The following is a 15002-nucleotide window of genomic DNA, read 5'->3' as shown; positions in this document are numbered from 1 at the left end:
GGGTACTAAAAAAGATTTAAAGGGCATTTTGAGAGACACCCCAAATCTAAAGAACTTTATGATTGGATGGATAGGTGGTAGGAGAGGGAAATTGGACTCCAAGGTTTTGAGACCAAGAACAGGAGTAAGAGGGAGCTCTCAAGCTAAGAATGATTTTTACACTTTCAAAGGATTGAAATAAGCCAAAAACAGAAACAAAGGTATATGGCAGAGCTGGTATGTGGTCTGCAAAGCCTAAACTATTTACTATTCAGCCATTTACTGAGTTACCTCACCCCTGGTCTGGCCCAGGGACTCAGAAGACTCTGCCCCAGAAACAGAGAAGTCTGGAGGGATTTTGGACAGAGTGCAGTGTTCCCCAGAAAATCAGAGCGATGGGACTAGCGCTGGAGCAGGATTGTATGAACAATACATCAGTTTAAGAGTCACCTATTCATCCAACAAATAGTTTTTGAGTGTCAGCTGGGGAGATTGATCCGCTGTGACTTCTGGCTACTTGTGATGCTGGCCAAGTTATCAACCTCTGTAGGTCTTGGTTTCCCCACTTGTAAAATTGAGATAATAACAATGCTTATCTTCTGGATTTTTTTTTTCCTATGGGGGGAGGAGGACTAAATGCAATATGACATGTAAAGCATTTAAACAGTGGCTGTCACACACCTGCAATAAACATGAGCTTTTACTATTATGGAGGACCTAGAAGCCCAGAACTAGAAATAAACATGGGCATTTGCAAACCTGCAGTAAAAGACGGATTGGTCCGGCAAATAACAGTAAGCAAATATCAGTTGCCATTATCATCATCATCAACAGGATTACTCCTTTGCTGTTGTTAGAACTTCGGAGACTTGTCTTGGGATCCCACTGCCCTCGTCTGTAAAGCACTTGCCTTGTTTAGATTCCTTCCAACTCTGTCTTTTAATTTTTTTAAATCAATTTCCTTCTTCTTCTGCGTTTGCCTTCCTCCCTTCTCTCTCTGCAGTTACAGGCAGGCTTAATTCTCTTTGCCATTTCTGACAGCCGAGTCGTCTCACCCCCATCCTCTTAAAAAACCGCAATCTTGTAAGGACTGTGTCTATCTTTCCCCCTCCCCATTCCTGGTGCCTTCGATGCCTTTTGCAGCCCCTCCCCTTCTGGGCCACACGTCCCAACAAAAGGGTGGTTCATTTTTCATGCGCTATCAGCCAACATCACCCTCCCAGGCGTTTGTTCTTATTTCTCTGAGTGTCGGAAGTTCTTCTTCCCACTAGGACTTTCTGAGAGCGTGGAGTGGGTCCCAGAATTTCTAATCCTCTTGCTGCAACTGAGCCCCTTCCCACACTCAGCTTAAGAAAAAAGAAAAAGAAAAAGAAAAAAAAAAAAAGAAAAGAAAAAAGGCCCACGGGGTGCGAGGCTTGCAGGCCTGGCCCGGTGGCCAGGCTGTGTCGGTGCTGGCCGTGTACTGCACCCTGCCAGTCCTCGCGGCTTCCTTGAGGGGCCAGGGATGGGAGAGAGATTAGGGCCATCAAGATAAGGCAGAGCATATTCAAACTGGAAGCAGAAAAGGGCTGTTTTTCCAATAGTAAGTAATCAGGGAACAGGAGGATGTAATTTGCAGATTAGGAAAGTGAACAAAGAACATAAAATTAACTTTATAGCAAAGAGGAGCATGGTCTGTTTGAAGAAATAAACCTCCATAAAGTATTATTGTTGATAAAATCGGACTGTTGATTTAAACTAAATAGGAAATATGACCAAATCAGTGAGAAGAGCGGGACTCAGTGGAAGTTGAGGTTGAAACTTCAAGCAGGCTTGGAAGGCTGGGATGGGCCTGAGAGAGCTGACCGCCTGGTGTGTGTGTGTGTGTGTGTGTGAGTTTGTATGTGTGGCCAAAGTGAGGACACCTGTGCTAGGGGCACAGCTAGGAGGGCTATGCCTTACCAGGATGCCTAAGCTGCCTTTGTGTAGGGATTGTCTTTCTTTTAAAAGTGGCCTTCTATTCTAAGAACTGGTAAAAAGCAAATATGCTATTGCACAGATGCAATCACCCTCTTGCTTTCTCCTCCTATTTTTACTTCTCAAATACTCACAAACACACACCAGAAACACCAGTGACTCTCCCCTCAAACACCAGCACTGACCTGGGTTCCAAAGCAGAAGAGTCCCTGAGTGATGCCTTTGATGCCGAGGTGATTGGAGCCAGGCTTCTGCTTGCTTTTATCACAGACAGGTTGACCGGATTAGGATAATACCTCGGCAGTGGGCAGTGAGCAATCCAGCTCTATGCTGTGAGAAACGCTTTATTACCTAAAGCAAAGCCTTCTTGGCCTCACATTGACCGGGATGTGAGACTTTTGTTGTTTTTGTTGTCTTTGACCTGCTGAGGCCAGACTCTTCCCAAGGACTGAAGTTCAGAGAAGCATCCCTGCCTGGTAGTGTGCCTCAGAGTCTTTATTTACCACTCCAGGCATTCTCTCCTCTTTTTTCCATCTTGCTCTGGGCCCCTGGACACTGCATCATGGGAATCCCTCACCTTCTGGCTTTCCATAGGGTTCAGCTGATGGGAGGTACCAGTAAAAGACCATGGGCACAAGGAGAGGGAGAGGTCAGTGTATTCATTCCCTCCCTGCCAGGTTGTGGGCTGGTGGTGGCTTTCTCTACCCAAATTCAGAGCTCCCTTTCAGCTATAGCTACAGCCCCAGCTAGAGTGCTCTCTGGGTTTAGGGCCCCAACTTTGTACCTTCAGGCATTGGGTAGTCGTGGACCCACTGATGCTGCTGCACCTCGGATGCTTCACCATCCTTTATTGCTTCCTTTAAATGTGCCCTCGCATCTGAACAGTTCCTTTCTTAAACTCTCCTCTAATGCCCCCATTTGAGTGTGCCTTCCTTGAAGAGTCCTGGTGGGCGTGAGTGATGAGAGCTCCTATGTGGAAACCAGAAGGCCTGGGCTGCAGCTGAAGACCTGTCACAAGTTCACCGTGTGGCCTTGGGCAAGTTGCTTCTCCTTTCTGGACATAGTTTCTTTACCTGTGAAATGGGGATGGTGATTAGGTGACTTTTCAGCTGAAACATGCAATGATTCTGTTTTCACTCGTGGTATAGTGAGCAGAGCTTTGAAAGAAAATAAACATGGATTTGAATCCTGGCTCTGACACTGACTAGGTATGCGACCTTCACCCAGGTACTTTACCCTCTCTGAATCTTGGTTGGCATTATTAGTAAAACAGAGACAATAACCCATTCCTTGCAAGTTTCAGGAGAGGACTGAATGAAACGACATGTGTGAAAGCAGCTAGAGCAGTTCCCATAAAACAGGCATCATCCAGTCCACTTGGGAGCCTTTTTCTTCTTTGCCAGCTGTCCTGGTGGGAACATGCCAGCTGAGGGACGAGAAGTTTGTTGACTCCAGAGGTTCCCATTTGTCCCATCTCTAATACTGCTTATTTATTTTGCTGACAGCTCAGCCCGCAGACTCCCTTTCCTTTATCCTTTCCAATCTGTTTGGTCCTTGCAGACTCCTCACTGGAGTCATTCCTTTAATAGGAGAGTGGGACTGTGGTTCACTGAGGGAGAAAGCCAAAACACGGTGCTGCTTGTCTGGCCTGCTGTTCTGAGCAGCACAGGGGTCTCTTTCAGCTCAGCTCCCTAGGACAATTGATATATTTCAGGGACCTTAACCTTTCTGCTTTAGGCAGATACCACTTTTATAACAGAGATAGGGCCCAGATTTTTCATGGTAATTATTTGGACCTAGATTTTAGGCCAAAAAGAACTCTCACCCAACTAGTACTGCCCGGCCCCAAACTTGTCAGAAGTGATTTTTTTTTTCTGAAGCATATAGAGAGGGGCCAGGCATGGTGGCTCACGCCTGTAATCCCAGCACTTTGGGAGGCCAAGGCTGGCGGATCACTTGAGGTCAGGAGTTCAAGACCAGCCTGGCTAACATTGTAAAACCCCATTTCTACTAAAAATACAAAATTAGCCAGGTATGGTGGTAGGCATCTGTAATCCCAGCTACTCCCGAGGGTGAGGCTAGAGAATCCCTTGAACCCAGGAGGTGGAGCTTGCAATGAGCCAAGATCATGCCATTACACTCCAGCCTGGGTGACAGAGAAAAACTCTATTTCAAAAAAATTTTTTCAATACTTTAAAAATATACTTTATATACTTTTTGTATATGAAGCAGGATTCTTGAAATTTTTGCTCAAAGTTTCAAAATTTAAGTCTGTGACCTGCTGATAGGCCCAGATGTGGACAAAGCCATGAGTGAAAACAAGTTTATCAGTAATATTCTCCCATTCACACTCATTGTCTTCTTCTTTCATTTCAGCATCTCAGTCTGCAGAGGCTCAACATCTGTAGCTGCCCATAGTTGGCTAGAGACCCCTTGCAGTGACTTTCAGGGTCAAAGTGGGGACCCATAATTCTGTCCCCATTGAATATAAACATATCTGCCTTATGTTTATCAGTACCCACTGAATACTCCCAAGTATATCCATCTTCTTCTATCCATCTAGCCAGCCTCCTATGCACAAAATGTTGTACGCTTTCTATAGTAATTTCAGAAAAAGTATCAATCACAACTCCAGGCTTAAAAAAAGTAAAGTGTATTTGCATACTCCAAACAAATAAAGATAAAATGTTCTCTCACAATACCAGGGCAAGCAAGGAACTAAGTGCCCAGTAGTGGTAATAGGCATTGTTGAAGTTCATAGGAATCAGAATGCACAATGTGGCAGATAATAAAGACTGACTTTGGAGAAGAAATGGAGAAATTTCTTCAGTCTCCTTTAAGCCCTGAGAAATAATCAGGCCTTAAAGGATGAGTAGGGTTTATGTGCACAGAAAGAAGGAGGAAAGCCTATGAGAGAAGGCATGGGGGATAGGAGAAATCACAAAGGCTAGGAAATAGAAATCCGAAAGTAGACTTGTTTGGCTAAAGTGGAGTTTGAGAAAGTAGCTAAGCTTGTAAGATTGGAGAGATGATTGGTTGATGCCAGCCTCTCCAGGGAGAAGCATCTAGTAGAAGTATGCAGAATGACTTAGGCTTTGGGTGGTTTGCCTTTATCTGTCAACTAATTCATAGATTCATTCAACACGAGTTGCATGAGCTTTCTTGTGTGCTTAATTCACTGGTCATGACTTGGTACTGTTTATTATTATTATTATTTTTTGAGACGAAGTCTCACTCTTTTGCCAGGCTAGAGTGCAGTGGCATGATCTCGGCTCACGGCAACCTCTGCCTCCCAGGTTCAAACGATTCTTCTGCCTCAGACTCTCAAGTAGCTGGGACTATAGGCACTCACCACCACACCTGGCTAATGTTTGTATTTTTAGTAGAGACGGGGTTTCACCATGTTGGCCAGGATGGTATTGATCTCTTGATCTCGTGATCCACCCGTCTCGGCCTCCCAAAGTGCTGGGATTACAGGCATGAGCCAGTGCACCCAGCCAGCACTGGTTATTATGTCCTAGTTCTTTCAGAAGTCAAAGGAGACTTAGCCCTTGCTTTGGGGAGAGCTGCTTCTTCATCAAGACCAAATAATTAAGATGAAGAACTAGTGAGTAACCATCGCAGTTAACTTTTTTCCAAGAAAATATTTCTACAGTAAAATTAAACCCAGATATAGAAAACCAAACAAAACAAATATTTAGCTTATTGAATTATTATATGGTAAAAACCATTGTTAACTACCACCTGCATCAAGAAATAGAATTGCTGGCTGCCTGTGTAACCCCTTTACATGTCCGAGCCCAACACAATCTCTCCCTTCCTCTGAAAGTAACCATTATCTTGACTTCTATAGCAATCACTTTTTTTTTTTTTTAAATGTTAACAGTCTTTTATTACCAAACGCCATGCAACTGGGTAACTCTAACCCAGCTAAGAGCAAAAACGTCATTGCTAACAAGATCGAGGATGGAGGGGCAGACCCAATAGAGATTGTCTCTTAAAACAAGGATTGGGAAAAAAATATATATATCTGCATAAGTATTTTTTAAAAACTAAAACTTTCCAATGTGGCAGAAAAAATATCCCAAAGTGATTTCAATTCATTAAAATCAGCATTTGGCAGCTTGTGCTGCCTTTGAAATCCAAACTCAGGATAACTCTAGGAGAAAATCATCCCCTCCCATTAAAAAAATTCCTGTTTTTCCTCTTCCTTGTTTAAATTTCACTGCATATTCCACAAAACACCCAAAGAGCCAGCTCACTTCCCTCAGCCCCTGTCTGTCTGTTCAGGCTCACACCAAATATCCCTTAGAAACCTTCACCTCTACTACAATCAGGAAATTGAGCCCTAATTTCGGGGCTGGATTTCTAGAAACTTGTATAACATCCTCATGCTTCCTTCACTCCTTGAAAGATCAAGGGGGGCAACGTACCTGGCAGAGACTGGAATGCCTGCTAGGCTGGCTGAAGGGGGCTTTTCTTTTCCCTTTTTCTGTTTTTTTGAGAAGGAGTCTCACTCTGTCGCCAGGCTGGAGTGCATTGGCAAGATCTTGGCTCACTGCAACCTCTGCCTCCTGGGTTCAAGCGATTCTCCTGCCTCAGCCTCCCAAGTAGCTGGGACTACAGGTGTGCGCCACCACTCCCAGCTAATTTTTGTATTTTTAGTAGAGATGGGGTTTCACCATGTTGGCCAGGACAGTTACGATCTCTTGACCTCATGATCTGCCCACCTTGGCCTCCCAAAGTGTTGGGATTACAGGCGTGAGCCACTGCGCCTGTCCAGAAAAGGGGGCCTTTCTAAGCAAACATGCCCCAATACCTTGTAACTGAAAGTCTAACCAGGCAAAACCAGGGAGCAGCAGGCACCGAACTATGGCTGTACCTAAAGGTGCACATCTGCCCACTTTAGCCATACAGGTAAGGGAGGTAAAGAGAGCCAAGTGAGTATTTGACCTCATCTGTCTTCTGAGAAATGTGTGTATTTTGGGCCAAAGCTGTGTTGCAGAGAAAGTCATTTGGTCAAGTGATAGCCTTTGCTCTGTCTGCCTGGACAAAGCTACCATTCCTGGGCAGCCTGTTTCGTGGCTGCTTTACAGAAGCTTTTCACCTTCATGCAGAATACTTAAAATTAACAGGGAAATTATCAATTCGACTTCATACCTGACAAATACTTTAACAGCAGTTTCTCAATAACCATTAATGGAGACAGACTACCTCTCAGTTGAGGATCACAGCTCCTTCCGGTCAGTAGGCTTCTTGCCTGACTTCTGCAGCAGCTCACTGGTCTTAGAAAAGTGTCTACATCCAAAGAAACCTCTATACGCTGACAACAGGGAGGCATGAGCCGTTTGCAGTACATGGTGCCGCTTCCTTTCCATGGCACTATCCTCTTCTGAGAATAAGAACCCCACAGCAAGAAGGCAAGGCCATTGGAATTCTGGTTTAGCCAGGACACAGTTGCATTAGCAGAGATTGCTCCCAGCCTCTCTCCTTATGAGAATTGGCTTGATGGGCTGGAACAGTGAGGACAGCATTGAGTAAAACATCTTGTTTGACCCACCCAGATAAATCTCCGTGGCTGGGATGAACAAAGCCATCTATGTCTGTAGACAGCTCTTTATAAATGTTTTCCAAACTAGGCAGAGGTAGAACAGGTCTTTGAACACTAAAGCAGACCCCATGAGTTTGATGGGGTCCATGATATGGATCCTGTCTTGGAATGACATCCTTCACATCTCTTATGTCCCACATCTGGGTCCAGGTGAATATTTGGTGTGGGAGAGGATAAACAGTGTAATCCTTGCTTTCTACTGCAACAAATCACATGAGCTTTATAAAATATGATTTCCCAAATTCTCCACTGAGATGCTTCTTCCAAATCTCACCAAAGCCCACGGCCATGTTGTAGGTATGAGTCTGAGCAGGGCTGTGGCCATGTTTCTCTGGACACAGATTAACTGCTCTGCTCAGTGGTGAGGAGGGCAGTGTCCCAGGTTCACGTTGCCCAGCCTGATCCTTCTTGGCAGGGCTGGCTACCACATGCCCACTATCCTCAGCTATGGCAGCCACACCAGTCCCCAGGTCAGTGGACTTGGGACTCTGGGCATGTCACTTCCTGGGAGGCTAGGGGAGAAGAAGAAGTAGAAAGTCTTCTGGCTGATCTCAATGGAGCCAAGGAGGGGACCCATGAGGCTCATCCTGGCTGTGGCAGTCAGCAGTTGGCCTACTTTCTTGCATTTATTTATGATATTATTATTCAAGTATGCATCCCTAAACTGTATAGTTTAGTCTTGCCCATATGTATATATAACATATATATTTTTTAACTTAATGTGATTTTCAGGTCTCTTTTAATCTATGGTTTTCCACTCCACCTCTTTCTTCTAATTTGTCTGTTGACAAACCTGGGCTATTTGGCTTGTCAAGTGTCCTGCAGTCTGGATATTTGACTGCTCATTCATGGTGCGGTTCAACCCACTTTTGTATTTCTTGCAAATTGAGACCCGGATGGAGAGGTCTGATATGACACCGGTTGGATCCCTTAATGAGGTTATTAGTGGTGTTGGATATTGTGTCTTCATCAGAAAGTATATAATGTCTGTTTTTTGCTCTTTTCTGGTATTAGTTGAGGTAGATGCTCAATGTCTACATTCATCAATTCATTAGGAGTTGAAAAATAGTAAAATTTTAATTCTATCTTTTGTTTTATTATTGAGATACTTTTATAAAAAGACTCTTCCTTTCATCTCCTATTTTGTTACCCAGTACTACAGTTCATATAGAATAAGTAGAATAAATATTTATTTCCTTTTATTTACCTAGTTTTAAATTAACAAACTGGATCATTGTTTCTTCGGAAGATGACCAATTAAAATATATATATGCTATTATGAACTCTTGGATTTATATATATTTGATGGGTTGCAATCTATTGCAAAGCTCAAGTCTTTGGCCAATGGAACCCTCTTCAAGGTACTTTCTGACTCTTTTGAGACAGAGTCATGTTTGACATGACCCATGTAGTTTTTGACAGTTTCATTTTGGACACACTCCATAAACTCATTATGGACACACTCTGCCTCAGACTTGAAATCAGCCATTTGTCCAAGAAATCCTGGTTTAGCTCTATGGGAAATGTCATATGAAGACCAACTCTGATGTAGAGAAACTCATTGCTATTGGATTGGCCTTTGTTTCTAAGTCTCTTTAATCAAAAGAGCTGGAGTTACACAAATACTTCATGAGGTGGTACTGATACTTCCAGTTAAGATTTGGATCTGCATGGTATTTACTTAACATCTTCTATATTATTTCAGTAGCTCCTTTCTCTCACCTCAAAATCTTTGAAGGCACAGTTCTTTTTTTTTTTTTTTTTTTTTTGAGATGGAGTCTTGTTCTGTCACCCAGGCTGGAGTGCAGAGGCACGATCTCGGCTCACTGCAAGCTCCGCCTCCCGGGTTCACACCATTCTCCTGCCTCAGCCTCCCGAATAGCTGGGACTACAGGCACCCGCCACCATGCCCAGCTAATTTTTTGTATTTTTAGTAGAGACGGGATTTCACCATGTTAGCCAGGATGGTCTCAATCTGACTTCGTGATCCACCTGCCTCAGCCTCCCAAAGTGCTGGGATTATAGGCGTGAGCCTCTGCGCCAGGCATGAAGGCACAGTTCTTAAAGACAATAGGGGATGATAGAATATCCCATAATTAGCGTTTGCATTTTTTTCTACTTATAAAATATTCTCAGAATATTAGTACTAGTACTGTAACAGGCATTTTTATTACTGAAAGCAGATAAAACTTTTTTGCATATGCTAATCATTTCCCCATTTTCATAAGTGTACTATAATTTCATTTTGAATCATACAGGCAGTACACAGTACAGTCTCTTTAACTTCTAATTACATGTATAGTAATATTCACCAGCAATACCTATCTGAGACTTGTTCTTTAGTAGATTCCTTAGGAGGAGCTCATAGGAACAATGTTCTCCGAGTCTTTGCAGGTTAGTAGCTATTTGTGATTTTCTGGATATAAAATCCTTAGTTCACATTTTTTCTCTTTGAATATCTTAAATATACTACTGTAATCTCTCCTGGCATAATGAATTGCTGTCAAAAAAATTTGAGGATAATTAATTTTCCTTATTGAGTATATGCCCTGTTTGCCTAGATGTCCAAATAACTTTTTCTTTTAAATACAATAATTTTTCTAGACTATGTCTTGGTTTTGGTCATTCTGGGTCAATATTCCCAGGTACATGGTATGTTCTTTTAATATACAGTTCAAATCACTTTTTTTTGGTATCAGAAAAACTTTTTTGAACTACAGTTTTTAATACTGTCTGTTTCCCTGAGGATCATCTCTTCTCTTGTTTTCTTCTTCAGGGTCTCCAACTGGTGGTATACTGGATCCTCTTTGCCTATTTTCCAGTTAACTCTTTAATGTAAGTTCCAGTTGTTTCACTTTTTTGATAATTCATCAGAGATCTGAGCAAAATGTATGCCTATTTTAAAACTGATTTATAATTTGGGGTAATGATTGAGAGTGGTTTTTAACTATTATTTTCATTTTATTGGGGGAAGAGGAACTAAAATCCCCAATGAACAGTATGCATTTATGGTACAATAGCAGGCCACTAGAAAAGACAGCTTGGTGCCCCTGAGATCATACAGTCTAAAAATCTAAGACTGGCACTGGAGGTAAAAGCTTCCTACTTTTATGGGATTAGAAATCTTTTCTTTGCTCTTTCTAATTACTAAAACTTATTAGAGACAGAAAATCTAACTCTCATCAAGCATCTCAATTGAGGGAGATTTTATTTATTGGTTTTACCATAATACCTAAAGTAGTGAGGATGAGGATGGCTTTCTAGGCAGGGGAAATGATATGAGCAAGTGCATGAAGGCAGTCAGAGGAAAATATGCCTTGTGGCTTAATGGAATACTTTTTAATGGAAAGGAGATAAAATAATTATCTCCAGATATCCTATGTTCTTTGTGGTTCAAAGTAAAACCATTCATATTAATAGCGTAAGTTGCTGAACTCAGTGACCTGCACTCTTATTTCTGAAGTATATTAGTTTTCTGATGCTGCTATAATGAATTACCACAAATTTAGTGGCTTAAAACAATACAGATTTCTTCTCTTACAGTACAGGTCAGAAGTCCAAAATGGGTTTTCCTGGGCTAGCTAGAATCAAAGTGTTGGCAGGGTTCCCTCTGAGATTCTGGGAATAGAACTTGTTTTCTTGCCCTTTTCAGTTTCTAGTGGCCATCTGTGTGTCTTTGCTTATGGCCCCTTCCTCTGTCTTCAAATTGTATCACTCCAGTCTCTACCTCCTTTCTATAGTCAAAACTCCACCTGTATTTCCCTTAGAAGGATACTTATGATTACATGTAAGGTCTACCTAGATAACCCAGGATAATCTTTCATCTCAATGTCTTAATTTTTTAAAATATATTTTTAGTTTTAGATTCAAGGATACATGTGCAGGTTCGTTACATGGTTATATTGTGTGATGCTGAGGTTTGGGCTTCTAGTGATCCTGTCACTCAAGTAGTGAACATAGTACCGGATAGGTAGTTTTTCAAACCTTTCCCCAGCTCCCTCCCTCCCCCCTTCTGGAGCCCCCACTGTCTACTGTTCCCATCTTTGTGTCCATATGTATCCAGTGTTTAGCTGTCACGCATTAGTGAGAACAGGCTGTATTTGATTTTCTGTTTCTGTGTTAATTCTCTCAGGATAATGGCCTCTAGCAGCATCCGTGTTGCTGCAAAAGACATAATTTCATTCTTTTTTATGGCTGCATAGTATTCCATGGTGTACATGTATGTTTTCTTTATCCAATCTACCATTGATGGGCAGCTGGGTTTATTCCATGTCTTTGCTATTGTGAATAGTGCTGTGATAAACACACACCATCTCAAAATCTTTAGTCACACCTGCAAAATCCTTTTTGCCATAAAGGAGGATTCACAGGTTCTGGGGATTAGGACCTGGATATCTTTAGAGATCACTATTTAGGCCTACCACATGCATAAGCTCTTTTTTTTTTTTTTTTTTAAATCAAAGAACCGCTTATGATGGAAGGGAGTAAATTCATTTTCAGGGAGGTAATAGGGCTGAGCTCAAAATAGTCCCTGGAAACCTATAATTTCTTTGAAGACTAATGTTTTATCTTAAAAATCTGTTTGAATTTTCTGATTTACATTTGTGCTTGCTTTCTAATAAGAATAGTCTCCCTGCCCCACTTTTAGGCACTGAAAGAAAAATTGGTCTGGGAAGATGTATTGTGGTTTTTTTTTTCACGGCTATGACAACACTGAGTACACCTTGGAGGTAACTGTGTCTAATTTGGATGGCATGGCATCACATCATAGGAAAGAGAGCAAATTAAGAGCTGTCATTGGCCTTAACTCTGGCTGGCTCAGGCCTAGCTCAATAACTTGGGGGTGAGGGAGAGCCCCATTGGATGTTTTTCACATTCTGATTGCCTCTTGCTCAGAATTCCCCATTCGTGCCTGAGTCCCATGAGTGGAGCAAGGGGTCTCAGTGGGGTGGGAGGTAAAGGCAACCAGTAAGACTTGCTCTTTAATTAGAAAGTGAGTCCCTAGAGATTTTGAATACCATTTCCTCCACAGTGTTGAGTCAAGAGCTAATCCTCAGAACACTCATCTATGGACAGAGTCTCAGAATGGACCTTCCTGGCTTTCCTGACCCAGGATTTGTGGATGAGCTCTTTCCCATTAGAGGGCTTGCTCGGCACATAATCAGCATCTTGGGCTTGGTTTCTACTGAAGGATTGAGGAGCCCTTATTTTTGCCCTGCGGCTCTTTGCATGATAGGTCATGCATTGTTATTGTGCACGCTTTCTCTGAATCCCTCCTCCTCTCCCTCCCTCCAGCCCCTTCTGCTATGTAACTGCTCAGGGTCCCAGGACAGTTGAAATCTGACCAGCGACGTGCTATATTTAACTTCTGTGTGCATCACAGCTGAGGACTTGGCCTGTACACACAGGTGCATCCCTAGCCGCTGTTTCTTCCTCTCTGAGGATGCAGGCAAAAAAACCAATGCCCCTGCCTGGAATAGAGGGGGCGTGGGAGAGGAGAGGCCGAGTCGTTCCTCAACCTCGTGGTCTTCCCAGCCCTGCTCACTGCAGCGCGTAGTGAGACAATATGGCAATTCATAAAATGTGACATTCATGTGTGAGGCACACTGCTGTGAGCCTGTTTTATTCCATGATAAAGACTACATCTGTCAGACCCTATCTGCTCATGTTCAGGCCAGGAGGAGAATTGTATCGCCTAGATTTCCTCTCTCCTTCCTCTTACTAGAGGCAGCTTCCGCCTGTCTCCTACCAGAGCCAGCTGAGGGGTCCCCTGTCATGGGAGAAATCCATGATGGACCTCCATGTGTCAGAAAAAAGGATGAACCGACTTCAAATTATTTTTCACTCTAAGGGTCTTGCTCTAGAATGGCAGAGAATTTCTGTGACAGATTAAAAAAAAGACATATTTGACATATATACATATAGATAAATTGTGACACAGGCATGTGTATAATATACCTATATGTTTAAAAAAATTTTAAGAACTGACTTTGGGTTTGAAAGTTTTCAGCAGGCATTTTTGTTTCAGTTAATCACGTTTCTATTGCAGCCTGGGGACTTTTTAAAACATTTGTAGAACCCCCTATCTTGTTCCCAAAGGCTTAAGCATTATTTGATAATTAGCCTTCACAATTATGTTATACGTTTTGGAGAGAAGTGTGGGCTGGGGAGGGTGGGAGGAGAAAAGTTGTGTGTGTTAGTTAATGTGGGAGGAATGAGGGGTATTATCTGGGGATTGGAGGAATGCTTATGAGAGAAAGAAGTTCACTCTGTCAAAATCGTGTTGGTTGCCAGTTCTCTGTGAAACCCTCATTTAGGATACAGGGAAGGGTGTTGGGGGATGTTGGAAACTTTCTCACCTTTCCTAATTAAAATGATGCCAGAAAACAGGATCCAAGTAGAGGCCAGCTATACGCCATTTAAAAAGAAATATGCTTTATTACACTTTCTCTCCATTTCCTGGAACTCACTATGGGAACAAGAGAAAGGCAGAATCCTTGTTAAAATTTTGGAGATAGTATTTTGGTCTTTACCAACTGTGACCTTGATAGCACAATGCAGTGATCCTTGCTAAGATGACAGTTTTCGTTTCCTTTTCTCTGCCTGTGTTCATACACCACCTGCTTCTCAATGTCCCCACACTCACATCAGCAAACTGCAGCATCTCGTGTTCTTGGTTCATGCTCTCTCTGACTTGCTGGAGAAAACAGTGATCTTTTCACCTTCAAATAGGTATATTTGCTCTGTGTTTTTATTTTGTGAAAATTATTTCCTTTTCTTCTTTAAGGAGAAATGTTTGTTTTTGTTTATTTAATCAGATTCCAATAAAGTTGAGTATATGGCTTAGAGAGAGAGAATGAGAGAGGGGGATGTGTGTTGTGTTTTGTTGTGTTTGGAGTGTGTGTGTGTGTGTGTGTGTGTCTGCAGAGGATATCTGAAGGTTCCTACCACAAAAAATGATGCTCAGTCAAAATGTTAAAGTAGATGATGGTGTGTGCCAGGGGCCATTTCTTTCTGTACCACTTTTCTTTCAAATCCGAGATGTTAGAGGAACACAGTACTTCTCCAAGATCCAGTGATATTTCAGGCAGTACCAGACAGTGGGGAAGGCTTTTTGCTTTGGTTTGTTTGCCTCCTATTTATTACTATTATTATTAGCTTTTGATGGGGAGAGAATGGGAATTTCTGGTTTTGGGGACTTCTAGAATCCAGTCACATAGAGAGCTGCCTGAGGTTAGTTGTGCTACATGGTTTAATGTGGCTTTTGTTGGATTGTTTTTTTGTTTTGGCCAGGAGTAGGAAACCGGCTGTAGAGCAGGATGATTTGGTTTGGATATCTGTCCCCTCCAAATGTCATGTTGAAATGTAATCCCCAGTAGTTGGAGGCAGAGCTTAGTGGGAGGTATTGGACCATGGGGGGTAGATCACTAATGAAAGGCTTAGCATCATCCCCTTG

The 15002-nt window shown here is 42.4% G+C and overlaps 1 pseudogene; it reads right to left on the bottom strand.

Annotated features, from left to right (window-relative positions):
• Window positions 1-7163: 7163 nt before the first annotated feature.
• LOC129485715 (uracil-DNA glycosylase-like) lies at window positions 7164-8132 on the bottom strand (annotated as a pseudogene).
• Between the last annotated feature and the right edge of the window lie 6870 nt (window positions 8133-15002).

Source organism: Symphalangus syndactylus, chromosome 7 (assembly GCF_028878055.3).
Source record: "Symphalangus syndactylus isolate Jambi chromosome 7, NHGRI_mSymSyn1-v2.1_pri, whole genome shotgun sequence".
Taxonomy (NCBI): domain Eukaryota; kingdom Metazoa; phylum Chordata; class Mammalia; order Primates; family Hylobatidae; genus Symphalangus; species Symphalangus syndactylus.
This window is presented reverse-complemented; position numbering and strand designations above follow the sequence as displayed.